Source organism: Furipterus horrens, unplaced genomic scaffold (assembly GCF_987537825.1).
Source record: "Furipterus horrens unplaced genomic scaffold, mFurHor1.1.pri manual_scaffold_2, whole genome shotgun sequence".
Classification (NCBI taxonomy): Eukaryota; Metazoa; Chordata; class Mammalia; order Chiroptera; family Furipteridae; genus Furipterus; species Furipterus horrens.
Genome location: NW_028327172.1, coordinates 72936929 through 72959930, shown reverse-complemented (window position 1 = coordinate 72959930; position 23002 = coordinate 72936929). Strand labels below are relative to the sequence as shown.

At 39.5% G+C, this 23002-nt stretch overlaps 1 pseudogene; it reads left to right on the top strand.

Annotated features, from left to right (window-relative positions):
• Nucleotides 1-19537: 19537 nt before the first annotated feature.
• On the top strand, nt 19538-20060 carry LOC150018815 (ferritin light chain pseudogene; annotated as a pseudogene).
• The last annotated feature ends 2942 nt before the right edge of the window (nt 20061-23002 follow it).

Here is a 23002-nt window from a genome sequence, read left to right as displayed (position 1 = left end):
ATCAAAGACACCCAAAATCATGGAGATTGAATAACATGCTATTAAATAATGAATGGGTTAACAATGACATCAAAGAAGAAATCAAGAAATTTCTAGAAACTAATGATAATGAGCACACAACAACCCAAAACCTGTGGGACACAGCAAAAGCAGTCCTGAGAGGGAAGTTCATAGCAATACAGGCATATCTGAAAAGGATAGAAGAATCTCAAATAAAAAACTTAACCATAATGCTACAAGAACTAGAACAACAACAACAAACAAAGCCTAGGGCAAGAAGAAGGAAGGAAATCATCAAGATCAGAGCAGAACTAAATGACATAGAGACTAAACAAACAATCCAAAACATCAACAAAACTAGGAGCTGGTTCTTCGAAAAAATCATCAAAATCGACAAGCCTCTAGCCAGTCTAATCAAGAAAGAAAGAGAGAAGACCCAAATAAACAAAATCAGAAATGAAAGAGGAGAAATCACGACTGATACCTCAGAAATTCAAATGATAGTTAGAAATTACTTCAGACAACTGTATGACAAGAAATTTGACAATCTAGAACAAATGGACAAATTTCTAGAAACATACAACCTTCCAAAACTGAATCAAGAAGAAGTGGAAAGTCTCAACAAACCAATAACAAAGAATGAAATTGAAACAGTAATCCAAAATCTCCCTGCACACAAAAGCCCTGGACCGGATGGCTTCACAGGCGAATTCTACAAAACATTCAGGGAGGAACTAACTCCTATCCTCCGCAAACTGTTCCAAAAAATCCAAGAAGAGGGGAAAATCCCAAACCCTTTCTATGAAGCCAGCATTATCCTTATCCCCAAACCAGGTCAAGACACAACAAAGAAAGAAAACTATAGGCCAATATCACTGATGAACATAGATGCTAAAATCCTCAATAAAATATTGGCAAACAGGATCCAGCAATACATCAAAAAGATCATACATCATGATCAAGTGGTCTTCATCCCAGGGATGCAAGGATGGTTTAATATTCGCAAATCAATAAATATAATACATCACCTAAACAGAATGAAAGACAAAAATCACATGATCAGATCAATAGATGCAGAAAGAGCATTTGATAAAGTACAACACCCATTTATGATGAAAACACTCAGCAAAATGGGAATAGAGGGAGCATACCTTAACATAATTAAGGCTATATATGAGAAGCCTGAGGCCAACATCATACTCAATGGACAAAAACTGAAAGCATTCCCCCTGAACTCAGGAACTAGACAAGGTTGTCCACTCTCTCCACTCCTTTTCAACATAGTGTTGGAAGTCCTAGCCACAGCAATCAGACAAAAAAAAGAAATAAGAGGCATCCAAATTGGGAAAGAGGAAGTAAAACTTTCATTATTTGCAGATGACATGATAGTATACCTAGAAAATCCTATAAACTCCACTAAAAGACTACTCGATATAATAAGTGAATTTGGCCAAATCGCAGGGTACAAAATAAATATACAGAAATCTAAGGCATTTCTGTACACCAACAATAAAATATCAGAGACGGAGACAAAAAAGAAAATACCATTTACTATAGCAACAAGAAAAATAAAGTACCTAGGAGTAAACTTAACCAAAGAGATAAAAGACCTGTACTCTGAAAATTACATAACGTTGAAGAAAGAAATTAAAGAAGAAACAAATAAATGGAAGCAAATACCATGTTCTTGGATGGGAAGAATAAACATCATCAAAATGGCCATACTACCCAAAGCAATTTACAGATTCAATGCAATCCCTATTAAAATACCAATGACATATTTCACAGACCTAGAACAAATACTCCATAAATTCATATGGAACCAAAAAAGACCCCGAATAGCAAAAGCAATCTTGAGACAGAAGAACACAGCAGGAGGAATCACAACACCAGATATCAAACAATACTACAAAGCCACTGTAATCAAAACAGTCTGGTACTGGCATAAGAACAGACATATAGATCAGTGGAACAGAATAGAGTCCAGAAATAAACCCAGGCCTCTATGGTCAACTAATATTTGATAAAGGAGGAAGGAACATAAAATGGAGTGAGAAGAGCCTCTTTAACAAATGGTGCTGGGAGAACTGGATAGGGACCTGCAAAAAAATGAAACTAGACCACCAACTTACACCACACACGAGAATAAACTCAAGATGGATCAAAGACTTAAATGTAAGCTGTGACACCATAAAAGTCCTAGAGGAAAACATAGGCAAGAAAATATCAGATATCTCACGTAACAATCTCTTCACGGATACATCTCCTAAAGCAAGAGAAATAAAGGAAAAAATAAATAAATGGGATTACATCAAACTAAAGAGTTTCTGCTCAGCAAAAGAAAACATAAGCAAGATGAAAAGGAAACCAACTATATGGGAAAACATATTTACCAATGACATCACAGACAGGGGACTGATTTCCAAAATATATAAAGAGCTGATACGACTCAACATCAAGAAAACAAACAACCCAATTAAAAAATGGGCAAAGGACCTGAACAAACACTTCTCCGAAGAGGACATACAGAAGGTCCATAGACACATGAAAAAATGCTCAACATCATTAGCCATCAGGGAGATGCAAATAAAAACCACAATGAGATACCACCTTACACCTGTCAGAATGGCCATCATCAACAAATCAACAAGCAACAAGTGCTGGCAAGGATGTAGAGAAACGGGAACTCTACTGCACTGTTGGTGGGAATGTAGACTAGTGCAGCCACTATGGAGAACAGTATGGAATTACCTCAAAAGATTAAAAATGGAACTGCCTTTTGAACCAGCGACTCCACTACTAGGATTATACCCGAAGAATCTTGAAACACCAATTCAAAAGAACTTATGCACCTCTATGTTCATTGCAGCACTGTTTACAATAGCTAAGTGCTGGAAACAACCTAAGTGCCCATCTGTAGATGAGTGGATCAAAAAACTGTGGTACATTTACACAATGGAATACTATGTAGCAGAAAGAAAGAAGGAACTCCTGCCATTTGCAACAACACGGATGGAACTAGAGAGAATTATGCTTAGTGAAATAAGCCAGGCAAAGAAAGAAAAATACCATATGATATCACCTAATACAGGAAACTAAAGAACAACACCAACAAAGGAACTAAATAGAACAAAGAGCAGAATAGCAGTCAATAGGGGGGAGGGGAGAGGGAGAGAGGGGGGATAAGTAAGGGAAGGGTTTAGTCAAAGAACCTGCATAAAAGACTCATGGACATGGACAACGGGGAGGGGGTGGGATGGGTGGGGGAGAGAAATTAGGGGAAAAGGGGACAACTGTAACTGAAAAACCAAAATAAAATAAATTTTAAAAAAAGGAACAATAGGTCCCCTCCCACCCTTCCCCCTCCTTCATTTTCTGACTCATTTAATAGACTAACACTACTTCAACCCAGAATAAATGAATGCTTATAGGGAAAGCACTCCCAAATATTAACTCACAATCTAAAGCTTAAAGCATAGATGCAGGGGAAACTGCCACCAGGAAAGCAAGCAGACAGTAGGGGGGAAATCATGGAGGGAGAGAATTAACCCTTTGAGTGCCATGCATAATTTGAAATTTGGATCAACATGAGAAAAAGTTATGTCAATATATAACCTGAGGTACAAAAAAAGAGAACAAAACAAAATACGAATTATTCCATTGTTATTTACATATATAGCCATCAAAAAAAGATTCGCTGGGAGCAACGTTGTCACTTTTGGGAAAATTTGTTGGCACTCGAAGGCTTAACCAATTTTAGTAAACATAATAGAACCATCTCAGTGAGGAGCAAAACTAGAAAACAACCTGAGGAAAATATACATTTCCTACAATGGAATAATACATAGACAAATAGAATGTTTCTTAGTGGCCATAACATAAGCCAGAAAGCAGTTGGCATATTTTAATGTGCTGAGAGAAAAAGAATGCAAATTTAAAATTAAAAATAAATTAGGGAAGAATAAAGAAATTTTTACATAAAGATGAACTTATCAAAAGATCTATTTAAGAATATAGTTATGGTAAAAATGAAAGGATCTCAGAAACTCTGAGATGTAAGAATAATAAGAAGCAAAGACATCAATACATATTTTGGAAAATCCAAACAAGTATTGACTATGTAAAATAAATAATAACCATAATGCTAATTTTAAAGATTTTTAAAAATCAAGGTGGAAGTATATAAAATGTAATGATATGTATGATAGAAATAAATGAGGAATAAGTGACCAGAGTTAAGTACTTTAAGGTCTTATATTGTTTGAGAGGAGGATATAAGTGTTGATGAACATTAGATTTTCTATCTCAGTTATTGTTACCAGAGGAAATAGGCTCTTCTGCAGTGTTGTGGGGCAAGAATTTCAGGGACACTCACATAGGAGGAGTTCTAGCAGTAGCAGCAAGACTTACTAGAGCAAAAAGCTGTAGTAGGGAACAGGCAGGCTAGAGGGTGGCAGCTGCCCTGAGGTCTTTGTTAAACTTTCTTATATTTCCTTGGACTTGGGGAAAAGCAGGCTTTCTTTCACACTATTCAGTCTTTTTCTCAGACTTTTCCAGGTTAGTCTCCTCCCCCTTGTATGGTTGCCATTGTGGCTTCTACTGTGCATGCACTTAATAAAAGGAATTCCTTCCTGTTTTCAGCCTCCCTGCCATACCCCCACCCCCTTAGTCAAGTGGACCCCCCAGGGTAACCAAAAAGCCATTGTTCCTGCTTAGTTGGATGTTTCACTCTGTTGGGCTGAAGCATGTTGGTTTACTCCCCAGGGTGATAGTAAAACTGGTTTTTTCCTACTTAATCAGATTTAATCAGATATTTGGTTCTGTTCACACCCTCATCTTTTGTCAATATCTAACGTTATATCTGTTAAAATTAAGAGTAAGCTCAATAGAAACAGAAATAAGTTATAAAACTGCCAAGCATAGAAAGAGAAAAAAAAGAGGGGAGTGGGTCTAAAGAACTCTCAATCGATACAAAGAAATAGGAAAAAAAAATGAAAAAAATGTTACAAGTACAAGGTTAGTGTGGCCAACACATCAAAAGAAAGATTAATATTTAATACTTCCAAGTGTGGAGTAAGGAAAAGGTATATTTATCAAGAAGGCCCAGCTCAAGACCATACGGGTGACTTATGGCTTTTGCAAATCCATCATAAGAGATCCCAAAAACCAGGCATCTTTTATTTTCAAGGTAAGAGAGGATGGGTGAAGCAAGAGGAGGATGGGGACCATATACAGCTAGAAAGCTAAGTGCTGAAAAAGGATTCGAGGAAGAGCACAGCATTTCTAAATTCTTTGTGCTTGGTTGGTTCCTTGACTGTCACTGATCTGAGTCTGGTTCTGGAGACTCCTGTAACTATTTGAAAAACAGTCATTACTTTGTGCCTATTTCCTTATCTCTTCAGGAAAGGTGCCCTCTCAAGGGCCACTCAAGCCTTATCCAGAATTCCTCTAGTTAATTAGCTTATCTATAGCAAGCGCTATTAGCCTGAAGGCCATCAGAGAAAGCAAGTATTTTCCTCCGTTACAAAAGCATGGTCAAGGAAAATACACAGTAGACTGTATATAAATCCAAATATAAGAGTAATGACAATAATGCAAATCAATATCACCAATTCAAATAATAAGAATTTTTACCTTAGATATTAAAGAAAAAACGCTCTGTCAATTTTTGGAAGTATGGCAATTTATGTATGTGGGCCTTCCTGTGGAAAACTAAAAAATAATATAATTTTGTATCTATATGTAAAATAAAATAATTTTCTTAAATACAGCCAACTTTCTCCTTGAACACTTTGCTATGCCTGGTAAAATTGAACATTTGTGAGTTGAGTACTTGTATCACTAGAAAACAGAAGATGAGCCCATGGCTTTGTTTTTGCTACATTAACTCAAATCACAAACCTTTAACATAAGAGTAAACTAAAATATGATATCTTCTCCTTGCCACATTCTAACACCTAGGTAATAGCAAAAACATCTTATCTCATTCATTGATATTGATGGGAGGAGGAAATGAAAATCTTTCTTGAGCAATTATGACATATTATGATTCTAATGCAGGTATGTAAGTCAAACTGACATTAGCTGGGTTGGCTAAATAAAACAAAGAATAATTTTGAGTTGTGTCTCAGACTGGCTACATCCCAAGCACCTGTGAAGCAATAGAAAACTTTTCTAAAGGAACTTATTTTTGCCTTAACCACAAAAACTTTTTATCATGTAAGTTTTGAGAAAAATAGTGTTTAATAGATAAAAATAACTAAATGCTGAAGGAAATAATGCATTATGAGAAAGAGGCAGTGGGAAAAATGTAAAACATTTAGGACAGTGGAATTAATGCAACACAGAACATAAAATGAGAACATTTAATATGTTTTAAGAAATTTAAAGAGGTTTTCCAATAAGAATAACAAGCAATAAAAACTTAAACAAACATAAGCAAAGTTTATAGAAATGCATAATATAATAATATAATTTAAAACTCAATCTTTTAGGCTGACATTAGAGTAGATACAATTTTAAAAAATAATGAAAGGGAAGATAGAATAAAGAAACTAAGGAAAGGTGGATCAGAGAAAAAAGTGAAAATACAAAATAAAGATTAAAAGGCATGGAGGGTAGAGTTAGAGGAACTAACCTATGTCTGACTAGAGGCCACAAAGGGAGAGAATGGAGATGTGGTAGAGAATGGGGGAGAAGTAATATTTGAAGAAAAAATGGACTAGACCTTCCAGAACACTTAGAAACCAAACAATACCAAAGAAGAATGAAGAAGAAGAAATCTGGGGTTAAACAGAACTTGGGACACGATGACTTTTTAAAAGTAGACTAACAGCAATAATGGAAGCCACAAGACAATGATGATTTCCATGGCATACAGATAGAAAATAAATATCAATATGCTATACACAACAAAATTTTTTCAATAGTGAATGCAAAATAAAACTCCCTTTTAAGGCTACATGAGCCAAATCTGTCTCTGGAAAACTTTATTAAAGAAAAGTATAAAGGACATATTTTAGGAGAGAACAAAATATAACACTAAAAAAATGTACCTGAGACTCCACAATAAATGAAAAAATTAAAAGTGCATAAATATAAGCAATCATTTGCCATGTAAAACATAAGATAGCATAAGATAAAATCAGAATATTTAAAAATAATAGCATCTAGGTTAAAGTAGGTTAATCAGAGATAATATGGAAGGTAGTTATATATCATTATACGTTCTAAGATTAGATCCATGTGTTGTTTGCTAGAGGCTGAAGAAAGGTTTGATTAACCTGAGTGTGTAGTAAGTGATATATATATATATATATATACATATAATTACACACACTTGAAGGTATGTCTGGAAAAAGTTCATCCATTGTCAATATAACAAGAATGGTTTGCATGACATCAATGTAACCTGGCAGCCAAGGAGAGTGGACTGGAATGTGCATGTATGAACAATGAGAACTTCACTGTACTAGTCAGTGGGGGTGGTAGATGCTGTTGAGTGAGCATGTGTACTGTTACATTCACAGAATGTGTCTATTACATTCAACATGACTGAGCAAGTAGAGCAATCTCCATCAGATTTTGCATTAAGCTTGAACATTCCTCCACAGGAACTATTTGGATGATTCAGAAGGCCACGGCTATGGGCAACAGGTGATTGGCATCTTCATCATGACAATGTGCCCACTCATGCAACATGTCTGAAGTTTTTTTGGAAAATGTCAAATCACCCAGGTGACTCAGCCCCACTATAGCCCAGATTTGGCACCTTGTCACCTCTGGCTTTTCTCAAAACTAAAATCACCTTTGAAAGGGAAGAGATTCAGACCATCAATGAGATTCAGGAAAATACAATGGGGCAGCTGATGGCAATTCCAACAAAAGATTTTGTAGAGTGTTTTGAGCAGTGGAAGAGATGCTGGGAGAACTGTGTGAGGTCCCAACGTGCCTATTTTGAAGGGGACTGAGGCATCGTTGTCCTATGTAAAATGTTTCTTGTATCTTGTATCTTCTTCAGTAAATGTCTCTATTCTTCATATTACATGGCTGGATACTTCCCGGATAGACTATGTGTGTGTATAACATTATATATATATATAAATAATGTTCACACTATCTAAAGCAATCTATAGATTATAGTAATCACTATCAAAATATCAATGGCATTTTTCACAGAATCAAAGTAATTTTAATGTTTATAAGGAACCCAAAGACCACTCATGGCCACAGTAATCTTAAGAAAGGAGAACAAAGTTGGAGGTATCACATTATATGATATCAAACTATATACAAGGATATAGTAATCAAACAACATGATACTGCTAAGAAACAGACACACAGATCATGAAACAGAATAGAGGGCCCAGAAATAAAACCACACCTATATAGTCAATTAATCAATAACAAAGAAGGCTATAAATATACAATGGAGTAAAGACACTCTAGTCAATAAATGGTGTCAGAAAACTGGACAGATACATACAAAATAATAAAACGACCACTTTCTTACACTATATACAAGAATAAACTGAAATGGATTAAAGACTTAAATGTAAGACCTGAAACCATAAAACTTCTAGAAGAAAACACAGGTAGTAAATTCTTTACCATTGTTCTTAATAATACTTAAAAAAATGTATCTCCCCTGTAAGGAAAGCAAAAGAAAGTATAAACAAATGGGACTATATCAAACAAAAAAGTTTTTGCACAACAAAGGAAACCATCAACAAAACAAAAAGATAACCAACCAAGTGGGAGGAGATGTTCATCAATGATACATATGAGAAGAGATTAATATCCAAAATTTATAAAGAACTCATACAACTTAACACTAAAATAAAATAAAAAAAACACACAAACATAAGGGCACTAAAAGATAATGTAAAAAACAATAAAAAAAAACACACAAACAATCTGATTTAAAAAATATATTGAGGATCTGAATAAACATTTCTCCAAAGAGAACATACGGATGGCCAGTAGAAATACAAAAAGATGCTCAATGTCACCAATCATCAGAGAAATGCAAATTAAAACTGCAGTGAAATATCACTTCACACCTGTCAGACTGTCTATCATCAGTAATCAACAAACAACTGGTTTTGTGGAGAAAAGGGAACCCTCATGCATTGTTGGTAGAAACTTAAATTGGTGCAGTCACTTCAGAAAACAGTATGGAGATTCCAAAAAAAATTAAAAATAGAACTACCTTATGACCCAACAATTCCACTTCTGGAAATTTATCCAAAAAAGTCAAAACACTAATTCGAAAGATATATGCACCCTTATGTTCACTGCAGCATTATTTACAATAGCCAAGATATTGAAGCAACCCCAATGTCTTTTAATAGATTGGACAAAGATGTGGTACATAGTGAGGTTTGTCTGAAAAAAGTCCAGGCATTGTTAATATAATGAGAACAGTTTGCATAAGATCAGTGTAACCTGGCAGCCAAGGAGGGTGGACTAGAATGTGTATGTGTGAACAATGACAACTTCACTGTACTAGTCAGTGGGGGCAGTAGACACCACTGAATGAGCATGTGTTCTCTGTGGCCATCACATTCAAAATGACTGAGTAGAGCAATGAATCTGCATCAAATTTTGCATTAAGCTTGACCATTCCTCCATGGAAACTATTTGTATGATGCAGAAGGCTGCAGCTATGGACAAATGGCGATTGGCAGCTTTTTCACAACATGCCTACTCATGCGTCACATCTCATGCAGAGATTTTTGGCAAAACATCAGGTGATTCAGCTCCCCAACAGCCCATATTTGGTGCCCTATTACTTTTGGCTTTTCCCAAAACTAAAATCACCTTTGAAAGGAAAGATATTTCAAACCATCGATGAGATTCAGTAAAATATGACAGGGGAGCTAATGGTGACTGGGAGAACTGTGTCAAGTCCCAAAGTGCCTACTCTGAAGGGGACTGAGGTATCATTGTCCTATGTACAATGTTTCTTGTATATTATATCTTCTTCAATAAATATTTCTATTTTTCATATTACATGGCTGCATACTTCTAGTCATAAAAAGGAATGAAATCTTACCAATTGTGACAATATGGATGGACCTAGACAATATTATACCTATTGAAATAAGCCAGAGAAAGACAAATAGTGTATTTCACTTATATGTGAACAAACAAAACAGGAACAGACTTGTAGATACAGAGGACAAAATGATGTTTGCCAGATGGAACCATAGTTAGGGGGCTGAGTGAAAAAGGTGAAGGGATTAAGAAATACAAATTAGCAGTTAAAAAATAGTCACAGCAAAGTAAAATATAGCACAGGAAATATTACAATAACTATGTATGATGTCAGGTGGGTATTAGACTTATGGGTGGGATCACTTTGTGAACTATGTAGGGTGGGGAAAAACAGTTTGCAGTTGTTCACATAGAACATAATACAATAACTGATAAATAATAATACAAGAATAAACTGCTTTCATACTCACAGTTATAAACCTACTTTTGCCCCACCCTGTATAAATATCTAACCCCATGCTGTACGCATAAACTAATATAAAATAATATTGAATGTTAACTGTAAATAAAAAAAGGTAAAATAAATTATTCAAAATTCAATTTATTGGGTAATATTAAAATAATAGAAATGGATTATAAAAATAACCAAAGTAGTAGAGCAAAAACATAATAAAACATAAAGTAGTCACTTAACTCAAAACAAAGCAAAACAATAAAGAAAAAGAAACAAAAAATGCTGGCCCAAAAAACCCACAAAATGTTGTTAGAAATAAATCCAAATGTATCTGTAATTATAATAAAATGAAATAAATTTAAAGGTCAAGTTCAAAGAGCAGATTGTCAGACTGTGGGAAGAGGTTTATCTATGTTATTTATACAAAATATGTTTATAATATATAAATATGGAAAGGTGGAAATAAAAGGATAGAAAAAAAGATATTGAATAAATGCTACACCAAAAAGTTAGCTATATAGAAAATAGATATTAAGGGAAAAAGCATTACTAGATGTTGAGAAAGTTAATTGCATATATAAAATGTTCAACTTACCTAAAGATATTAAAATTATAAACTTGTACTTAGTAAAAAAGTATATATGTTAAAGATATATATGATTATATAATTAAATATATAAGAGGTAATATATATATGCCAATTAAATTGGCAGAGCCAAGAAATAAAAACCAACAATCATAGTAATAGGTATTTTGAGACATTTCACTCTATAATTGATGAATCAAGCAGATGAAAGGTGCATAGGTCCATAAGGATGTGGAATATTTGAACAACATATTTAACAAGTTTAGAACACTTTACCTTATTGCTGCAGAGTACCTTTCTTTTCAAGTGCAAAAAAGGTCTGAAAATGTAATACAGTGGGCCATAAGACACGCCTCAACAAATCTCAAAGGATTACCATCTTTTGGTTTTAAATATTAGTGAAGTTCCATTATGGTTTGTCCTTTGACCCATATATCATTAAATTTTATAATTTTGAAACTGTAAAGCTTTATAAAATTTTTTAAATGAAAAAAATATTTATTTTTAATTTTTTTATTATTGTTTTTCAATTACAGTTGTCCCATTTTTCCTCCATTGCTCCCCCCACCCAGCCCACCCCCTCTCCCACAATCATATCCCCCCCACTTTGTCCATGTCCATGAGTCATTTATACATGTTCTTTGACTAAACCCTTCCCTTACTTATCCTCCTTCTCTCCCTTCCCCCTCCCCCTGATAATTGTTATTCTGTTTCTTGTTCTATTTAGTTCATTTGTTTGTGTTGTTCCTTAGTCTCCTGTATTAGGTGATATCATATGGTATTTTTCTTTCATTGCCTGGCTTATTTCACTAAGCATAATTCTCTCTAGTTCCATCCATGTTGTTGCAAATGGCAGGAGTTCTTTGTAACATTCCCATTAAAAAATTAAATCCAACCTCTAGCTCATGTAATAACACACATACATCACAGATATGTGCACTGACGAAAATTTGGGGGAAATTTATAGCAAAGTAGAAAAAGGATTAAAAATTACCCATAATCCTACCTCCTAGAAAGAACGATTGTTAATTTTTACTTCTGCCTTTCCTACTCTTTTTTTTTTTCCCTGTAACTGAGTTCTTAGTGAATATATAATTGGGTCACTGTCTGAGCAAATTACTGATCATTCCCTTGTTAGATAGACATTTGGGTTGCTTTTAATTTTTTACTATCGCATCACAATGCTGTGATTAAAACAAGCTCTGTATATAAAGTCTTTTTATTGTACTTCAAATTATTTCCTTAAAATCACATCCTAGAAGTTAAACCATGATTCTAAATGTTGTAAACATTTTAGCGATGATAGCCCCCATTTTTGACATTAACATTTTTAAAAATCCTCACCCAATGACATTTTTTTTTTCCCATTGCTTTATAGAGAGAGGAAGGGGGAGAGAGAGAGAAACATCATTTGGTTCCTTCTCATATGCACCCGGACCCGGGATCAAACCCATAACCTAGGTATGTGCCCTAACTGGGGTTTGTCATATGAGATGACACTCCAACCAATTGAGCCACCTGTCAGGGCCTAAGTTAGATTCTTTCTTATAATAACCCTGAGGTAGAGATTTACTGTCATGCCTGATTTACAGATGAGAAAAGAGACTCAGAGAGGTAAAGTAACTCACCTAAGGTAACACAGCTAGTTTGATCCAGGATTAAAACCCAGATAGTTTGGCTATTGTATCTCTGGGTCATTTCTCAAGTTTGACCCTTTCTAATCTTGCGAGCAAATGTCTGGTGGATGCTTCATAGTTTGTGGGGTGGGATCACACTCAGATTCCCTTCAGATGCTTTTGCCATTTCTGCATGCCCATCCCCAGCTTCTGGGTTCTTTTTTCTGAGAGCACATATGTGAGACTTTTTTTGGAGGATTGCCCTTGGGCTAATCGGAGCCAATTCACCTGCATGCGCAGGGACCTAGAAGTGTCCTGAAGTTTTTCCTTCAGGATGGCCCTTGGCCTTGGACCAACTAGTATAGGAATATGAAAGCCAGCTCTTGTGCCTCCAAGAGCAAACTCTAAGGTATAATTTATATTCCTCAGCTCCCATGGGGTTAATCTGAGGCCAAGACTGTACCTGAAATTGAATTCTTGCTTGCCCTTTTTCCTTCCCTGTCTTCCTTCCTCACTTCCTGTCCAGTTTATCATAGGAGTACTTTCTTAACAAACTACTTGCATGGGAATCCTTGTTTTTGGGTCTGCTTCTAAGACAGCCCATTATTCCCTAGCAAATTCCCTCATGCAACCCTCTTTTAGTCACATCCTCCCCTTACTCTGAACCCCTGGAAACCCCTGATCTGTTCTTTATATAAATATATATACAATTTACATACATACATATATATATATGTATGTATGTAAATTTTATTTTTTGATTTTAGAGGGAGGGGAAAGGAGGGAGAAGGAAAAGGAGAGAAACATCAATGTGAGAGAGAAACAGTGTACACACACCGATTGGGGTTCAAACCCCATAACCCAGGCATGTGCCCTGACTGGAATTCAAACTGCCAACCAACTGAGCCACACTGGTCAGGGCATATTTATCATATTTTTAATAAAAGGCAGTGAACTAGGAATTCTGTATATGTTTTCCAGATCTTAAGAAGCTTGATACCTTGTCAGAGGGAGAGAAACATCTACATGAGAGAGAAGCATTGATTATTAGTTGCCTCTCACACATATCCTGACTAGGGACCAAACCCACAACCTAGGCTTGTGCCCTGACCGGGAATTGAATTAGCAACATTTTGCTTTGTGGGATGATGCCCAACCAACTGAGTCACACTGGCCTGGGCACCCTGTTCTGTTCTTCATCACCATAGGTTTGCCTTTTCCAGAATGCCTTATAAATGGAATGACACAGTAGGGAACTTTTTGCATCTGGCTTCTTTCACTTAACACAGTGCATTTGAGATTCATCCAAGTTGTTGCAAGTATCAGTCACTTGTTCCTTCTCTCTCTCTTCTTCTTTAAGATTTTATTTATTTATTTTTAGAGAGAGGGAAAGGGAGGGAGAAAGAGAGGGAGAGAAACATCAATGTGTGTTTGTTTGCCTCTAGCGTGCCCCCAACTGGGGACCTGGCTCACAACCCAGGCATGTGCCCTGAGTGGGAATTGAACCTTCAACCCTTTGGTTCGCAGGCTGGCACTGAATCCACTGAGCCACACCAGCCAGGGCTCACTTGTTCCTTCTTAATGCTGAGTAATATGGTAGTCCCCCATTACCTGCAAGGGATATGTTCCAAGGCTCCCCCCAAGTGGATGCATGAAACTGTGGATAGTACCAAACCTGATATACTATACTGTTTTTTTCCAATACATACATGTGTATGATAAAGTTTAATTGATAAATTAGGCACAGTAAGAAATTAACAATAATTAATAATAAAACAGAAAAATTACAATATACTGAAACAACAGTTATGTGAATGTGGTCTCAGTGAATTTTTACATTTGTATATACATATGTATATGTGTATAACTGATGCAGAGAGATCTGATCAGATCACTGGAGAGAAGCAAGGAGGGGCCACAGGAGGAGTTTGCAGAGGCTTCAGTAAAGAGTCAAGGACGGGATTGGCTGAGAAGCTGAATGCCTCCAGAGTACATAGAACTATGGTCAAGAAGATCTGAAATCAAAGAAGGGCTCTTGGATGGGCGGGCTCTCTCTGGCTCTTGGGCTCATCTTCCTCAAGGATGCCTGGGTGATTGTGTGCAGTTGCCTGCGTTTCCCATCGGATGGTATTTTAGATGGGAAGGAACTTGGGCACAGCCTAGGATTGGGCTGACCCGGCAGAGGGTGACAGGTTTATTCTCTGGGTGTTCTAGAGGGGACAGGCTCTGAGGCAGAAGCCTGCTATTCTTCCGGAATTGTGTAGCTTTTGTGCATTATGTTGTTTTAGTTTGTAAACTTACCCTATAGAAATAAGATAACTAAAAACAGGGGGAAATGCTAGGAGAACCCAGGTGTTAATATAGCTTTAATTGATAGGCTTAAGTGATTAAGTACAGAAATGGCTATCTCCTGGCTGGTTTGGCTCAGTGGATTGAGCGTCGGCCTGCGAGCTAAGTGTCGCTGGTTCGATCTTCCAGTCAGGGCACACCAGAGAAGGAAAACTCTGACTCCAAAAAACCTCCGCTGCCTTGCGGCATACTTCTTCAGGGGAAAGGCTAAGGAGAAGGGAAACTCTGACTCCAAACCTCCGCTGCCTTGCGGCATACCTCCTCAGGGGAAAGGCTAAGGGAGTAAACCCCGACAGAAAATCCGGAGCCGGAGTCCCTAAGGCGGTTTGACGTTGTAGTCAACACCGGCAACTCCTGCGGCGCACCTGAAGCCAAGCTGTATTGACTCTGTCTTTCCCCTTGGATCCTTCAGCTGCGAAGAGGGGGGGGGGGTCTGCTGCATGGGCAACAGCTGGCCCTCCGTATCACCCTGCCCAGGCTTTGTAGCTTCACTGGAGAGGACACTCCAGCGTCATCGCAAGATGTCGACTCAACACGGGAGGAGACAGATACCGGTTATAAGCTCATCCGATTGGCGAAGGAAACGAGCGCCAGGGGTCTCCTCTGACGGTGGGAGGGGTCATCGCACCTCACTGGACAGCTACCGCCCGCCTCAAGCTGGGCAGCCCCCAGCCAATTAGGTGCCGTCTCGCCATGGCTCGCCTGCCCCACTGGGTGCGTGGGGATCAGAGAGGCGTCTCTTGAAAAGTGGGCCACAAAACACTCGCACCAGGCAATTCCAAGCAAACAACAAGAAAGAAGCCTCAGCTCTTCGCCTCGCTAGCTGGAACATCAGGACCATGTGTCCCGGACTTACTGCAGACCTTCCGTGGATCAATGGTGCCAGGAAAACCGCCGTCATCGACAGGGAAATGGCACGACTAAACATCGACATTGCGGCTCTATAGGAGACCCGGTTGGCCGACAACGGAACTATCAGAGAAACCAACTACACCTTCTACTGGCAAGGGAAGTCTCCGGACCAACCAAGACAGCACGGTGTTGGGTTCGCTGTGAAGAACACGCTTGTTAACTCCATAGAGCCACCCACAGGAGGCACAGAGAGATTACTTACCCTCCGATTGTCAACAACTTTCAGCCCAGTCAGCATTCTTAGCGCGTACGCCCCAACCCTCTGCGCCACCACCGAAGAGAAAGAACAGTTCTATCATGCACTGGACGAAGCGTTATCCAAGATCCCCAGAAGTAACGCTCTTTATCTCCTTGGAGACTTCAACGCAAGAGTAGGAGCCGACCACATGGCCTGGCCCACCTGCCTCGGAAACTTTGGGAGAGGAAAGATCAATGAGAATGGTCAGCGACTGCTTGAGCTTTCGTGTCACCACGGCCTGTGCGTGACAAACACATTCTTCAAGTGCAAAGAGATCCACCAGGTGTCATGGAGGCACCCCCGCTCCCGCCACTGGCACCAGCTTGACCTCGTCATCACCAGAAGAACGGATATTGGCAACACCCTCCTCACCCGCAGCTACCACAGTGCAGACTGTGACACAGACCATGCCCTCGTGGTAAGCAAGGTGCGCATAATGCCGAAGAGGTTGCACCACTCCAAGATGAAGGGTCGCCCGCGCATCAACACCAGTTGTGCCAGCAACCCAGTTAAGACCCAGCAATTCATCAACAGGATGGAAGATGCACTCGGCGAGGGAATGGCGGCAGATGACATTATCGAATCCAATTGGCCACGTCTCCGCGACGCCATATACAACTCCGCCATTATTGCTTACGGGAAGAAAGAGCGGAAGAACGCTGACTGGTACGAGGCTCACTGGGAAGAAATGGAACCCGTGATCGAGGCTAAGAGGAAGGCCCTACTGGCTTACAAGGCCACGCCCACTCCCAGTACACTTCAAGCTCTATGGGCTGCCAGGAACAAAGTCCAGAAGACCGCCCGCCGCTGTGCCAACACCTATTGGCTAAACCTGTGCAGAACCATCCAGGAAGCCGCCGATATAGGCAACGCACGAGGAATGTATGAGGGTATCAAGAAGGCAACAGGCCCAATCCCCTCCAAGATCGCCCCCCTTAAGTCCAAGACAGGTGAGGTCATCACTGACCAGGAACAGCAAATGCGGCGGTGGACCGAGAACTACCTTGAGCTGTACACAACGAGGAACACTGTAACAGACACTGCTCTTAACGCCATCCCAGACCTACCAGTCATGGAGGAGCTAGACACCCCACCTACTGCGGCAGAGCTCAGCAAAGCCATCGACCGCCTCGCTTGCGGGAAAGCACCAGGAAGCGACGGAATCCCTCCAGAAATCCTAAAGAGCGGGAAACCAGTCCTGCTACAGCCGCTCCACCATCTACTCTGTCTCTGCTGGAAGGAGGGTTACATCCCCCAGGATATGAGAGACGCCAACATTATCACCATGTACAAGAACAAAGGAGACCGCAGCGACTGCAACAACTACCGGGGCATCTCTCTCCTCAGCGTCGTCGGTATTCGCCCGGGTCGCTCTTGCCCACCTGCAGACCCTTGCTTCCCGCGTCTACCCAGAGTCCCAGTGTGGCTTCAGAGCTGGCCGATCAACAGTGGACATGATCTTCTCCCTACGCCAGCTGCAGGAGAAGTGTCACGAGCAGCATAAACCACTCTACCTCGCCTTTATCGACCTCACGAAGGCGTTTGATCTGGTCAGTCGAAGCGGACTCTTCAGCTTGCTACGGAAGATTGGCTGTCCACCACATCTGCTTGCTGTGGTCATGTCCTTTCACGACAACATGCACAGCACGGTGTCCTACAACGGCGCAACCTCTGAGGCCTTCCCAGTCAGCAGCGGAGTAAAGCAGGGCTGCGTCCTCGCGCCTACGCTGTTCGGAATCTTCTTCTCCATGCTCCTCCAATACGCCTTTAAGGACTGCAGCGAGGGTGTCTTCATTCACACCAGATCCGATGGCAAGCTCTACAACCTGGCCCGTCTACGAGCCAAGACCAAAGTCAAAGAGGTGCTCATCCGTGAGATGCTCTTTGCCGACGACGCAGCCTTGACATCACACTCCGAAGAGGGACTCCAGCAGTTAGTCACTTGCCTTTCCCACGCATGCAAGGAGTTTGGACTAGCCATCAGCCTGACGAAGACGAACGTTATGGCTCAAGGCACGGGGACTCCCCCATGCATCACCATCGACGGATACACCCTGGAGGTTGTCAACGATTTCACTTACCTCGGGTCCACCATCTCGAGCTCTCTGTCAGTCGACTTGGAGGTCAATCGGAGAATCGCCAGGGCAGCCACAGTTATGGCCAAACTGAACCGGCGAGCGTGGAACAATTCCAGCCTCACTGAGAAAACCAGACTGTGCATCTACCAAGCCTGCGTACTCAGCACTCTCCTCTATGGCAGCGAGACGTGGACCACCTACGCAAGGCACGAAAGGAAACTCAACAGCTTCCACATGAGGTGCCTGCGACGCGTCCTGCATGTCGCCTGGCAGGATAAGGTCCCCAACACCGAGGTGCTGAAGCGAGCCAACATGAGCAGTTTGCATGCAGTTCTTAGTGAGAGATGCCTCAGGTGGCTCGGCCATGTCAAAAGAATGGATGCAGGCCGTATTCCCAAAGACCTCCTCTACGGCGAGCTAGCAGAAGGCCAGAGGATGACAGGGGGCCCAAAACTGCGGTTCAAAGACATCTGCAAAAAGGACATGACACAATGCTCCATCAATCTCAACACATGGGAAGTTCAAGCAGACGACCGCCTAGCCTGGAGGCTCGCGATCAGGCAAGGTACGTCACGCACAGAGGCTGCGTGCAACGAGGAGGCGGTCCAGAAAAGATCGAGGCGGAAGCAGCGTCAACAGCAGCAACAACAGCCATCTGCCTTCACCTGTAACAAGTGCGGCAGGGATTGTCACTCCCGAGTCGGACTGCACAGCCATTCTCGGCGGTGCAGATAGACTCTCAAGAAGCTACGCCATCGTCTCTCGAGACGGACGGCTGCTGACGACGACGACGACGACGACATCACAGATGGTCTAAAATTTTAAATATACAAGGAGAAATTATGACACTTACAGAGAAAAAATGAGAAGAACATTTTTGTGATTGTAGGTCACGGAAGAATTTCTTTTTCTTTTTTTTTAAACTTTCTTTTGCAGGTGCCTGCCAATCACCTGGAGATCTTGTTGCAGTTGTGTGGGGTTGGGGTGAGAGTGTGCATTTCTTTATTTCTTTTTTTTTAATGCTCACCTGAGGATATGCTTATTGGTTTTTTAAGAGAGAGAATGGTGGAAGGTGTAGGGGAAGAGAGAGGGAGAGAGGGCAGTGCCCTCGATGATTCCTGAGATCTATCTTTGCCTCCACAGTGTTTGGACAGAATAGGCCCAGGGATTCCCCCCTGTTTTTTTTTTTTAGCCTCTGACCACCCTCCAACCTTTTCTCATCAACTTCATACCATCTCAGCCATTCTTGGCCTCAGAGACCAGCCAACACATTTTTTGAGCTTAACTCCTTATTGCCAAGTACCCATGAACTCCCAAATTCATCAGAATTATTCCACCCAGGTGGAAGTCACTGTCAATCACCTGGCCAACCCGCATTTTGGGCCTCCTACACCTACCTCTCTCTGGGCTTCTCTTTCCACCAACAATATGGTTCTGGAGGGCATGGGTCACTTCTTTGGAGAGCTGGCCAAGAAGAAGCATGAGGGTACCAAGCATCTATTACAGATGCAAAACCAGCTTGGTGGTCCTGCTTTCTTCCAAGATGTGCAGAAACCATCCCAAGATTATTGGGGTGAAACTCAGGACAACAGGGAAGCTGCCATGGTCATGGAGAAGAAGTTGAACCACTTCATTTTGCATCTGCATGCCTGAGTTCACCCACACAGACCCTCATCTCTGTGACTTCCTGGAAAACCACTTCCTGGATGAGAAGGTGAAAATCATCAACAAGATGGACAACCACCTGACTAACCATTGCAGGCTGGCCAGCCTGCAGGCTGAGCTGGGCAAGTGTCCCTTTTAAAGGCTCAACCTCAAGCATGACTAGGATCATTTGGAGCCCAGAGGATCTTTGAGGGGCTTCTCTATGTTCCCCTGGTGTCTGGCTTCTGCCTGAGTCTCTCCCTGTAACCACTAGGCAAACTTTTAATTACTGAAGAGCCCTCTCCCATACCTTGGACCAAATGCAAACAATAAAGCTTTATGCAGGAAAAAAAATAAAGAACCATAGAGAAAGTGGAAAAGCAAGCTCAAACTGGAAGAACATATTCACATCATATATAATCAATAACACATGTATATCCAGAATATATTAAAGAACTATGAATAAGTGAAGAAATAGTAAAGTACTTAATAGGTTAATGAGCAAAAGGAAAAAAAAATTCACAGAAGAGGGTTCAATTGAACCAAACTCAGAAAGAAAAAAACAAAACAACCATGTGAGCCTGGCTGGCTAGCTCAGTTGGATAAAGCATCATCTCAATACATCAAGGTTATGGGTTTGATCCCTGATCAAGGCACATACAATAAACCATCAATGAGTGCATAAATAAGTGGAACAACAAAGCAATGTTTCTTTAACTCTCTCTCCCTTCCTCTCTCTCTCAAATCAATAAATAAAATTTAAAAAAATAAAATTACACACACACACACAAAACATGTAATACAACTTCCACCTATCTGATGGGCAAAATTTAAGAGTCAGACAATATCAAGTGATGGACAGAGCATGTGGAGGAATGAAAATGCTCATTCACTTTTGATAGTTATGTAAAACAGTAAAACTATTTTGGAAACTGGTTTGACATCACTTATTAAAGCTGAATATACACAACATTCCTATAACCTATGACCTATCAATTCCATTATTGTGTGCATACCTGAGAGAAATTTTCTTCCATTTGCACCAGAAGTCAGGTTCAAGAATATTTACAGAAGCCTTGTTGAAAAACAAAAAATAAGTAAATAAAATAAAACTATCCAAATGTCCATCTACAATGGAAAGATTAAGTCAGTTATGGTACATTCCTAAAAGGATCAACAATAAACTGTATAAAATTAATAAAATAAAACACGAAGCAACCACAATAAATCTCTAGAACAGGTTGATAACAAAAAAGCTCCAAAAATTCATATAGTATAATTTTAGTTACAAAATTTTCAACAACAAATAATGTAAAAATGTATAATTTAAGGATAAGCAAATATGTAGTTAGGTACTACAATGACAAAGGAAAGCATGGGAATAATTAATTCAAAAGAGGAAATACAAATGGCCAAGAACGTATGAAGAGTGTTAAATTCACCATGGAAATTCAAATTAAGGGTACAATGATGTCCCATTTCTAACCCAGATTTTGGCAAAAAATATTAAAGTGTCATAAAACCAAGATTTGGCAAGGATAAAAAGTTAAGCTAATTTATTAGATACCCACAACTCCTAAATTCAGCAGTTCCAAACCTAAGTTTATATCCAGGAGAAATCCATGTATGTGGGCTCAAGAAGACATGTACAAAAATAAATTGTGATATAATTCTACTCAGCTGGAACTAGAATTACATCTATCAACATGGTTATAAACTTTCAATTCAGAAGAGGGACACCTCTTCTGGTCAGGCATAAGTGCTCAGAAAGTGTTATTTTATCTGTAAGATTTAATATTTTATTTCTAAAAAGAAAGTGATCTGAAGCAAATATGGTAAAAATAATAGGATTTGATAGCTAAATAGTGGAATGGCACATGTTCATTATATTATTCTCTATGTAGGTTTTTATGATTAAAATATATATTAATAATAATGTATTAAAAGTAAGAATAAATGTTATACCCAAAACCATAAAAACCCTAGAAGAAAACACAGGCAGCAAAATCTTGGATGTTGCTTGTAGCAATTTTTTGTCGGTTATATCTTCCCAGGCAAGGGAAACAAAAGAAAAAATAAACAAATGGGACTACATCAAACTAAAAAGGTTTTGCACAGCAAAGGAAATCATCAACAAAAGAAAAAGAAAACCCACAGAATGGGAGAACATATTCACTGATACATATAATAAGGGGTTAATATCCAAAATGTATAAAGTACTTAGAAAGCTCAACACCAAAGCAAATAACAAATAAAAACAATGCAATTAAAATGTGGGCAAAGGACCTGAATAGACACTTATCCTAAGAGGACATACAGATGGCCAACAGACTTATGAAAAGATGTTCAACATCACTAATAATCAAAGAAATGCAAATTAAAACCACAATGAGATACTACCTCACACCTGTCAGGATGGCTGTCATCAATAAATCACCAAACAAGTGATGGTGAAGATGTAGAGAAAGGTGAAGCTTTCTGCACTGTTGGTGGGAAGGCAGACTGGTACAGCCACTATGGAAAGCAGTATGGACATATCTCAAAAAATTAAAAATGGAACTGCCTTTTGACCCAGCAATCCCACTTCTGGGAATATATCTGAAGGAACCCAAAACACTAATTCAAAAGAACATAAGCAGCCCTATGATTCTTGCAGCATTATTTACAATTGCCAAGATATGAAAGCAGCTCAATAGGTGAATGGATAAAACAGCTATGGGACATTTATACAATGGAATACTTCTTGGCCACAAGAAAGAAGAAACTTTTACCCTTGGTGGCAGTGTCAATGGACCTGAAGAACATTAGGCTAAGTGAAATAAGCCAGTAAGAGAAAGACAAATACCATATGATTTCACTCATATGCAGACTCTAACAAACAAATCGAACTAACAAGCAAAACAGAGACAGACTGATAGATGGAGAGCAGGTGACAGCTAGTAGGAGGGGAGGTTAGGGGGTAGAGTGATTGAACAAAAAGGAAAAAGGACTCATGGATGTGGACAACAGTGTGGTGATTGCTGGGGGGGTATATAAGGGGGGAGTAAATAGTAATGAAAAAATACAATAAAGGTTAAATAAAGAAAAAAATAAAAATGAGAATAGAAAGAGAAGGATATCATTCCT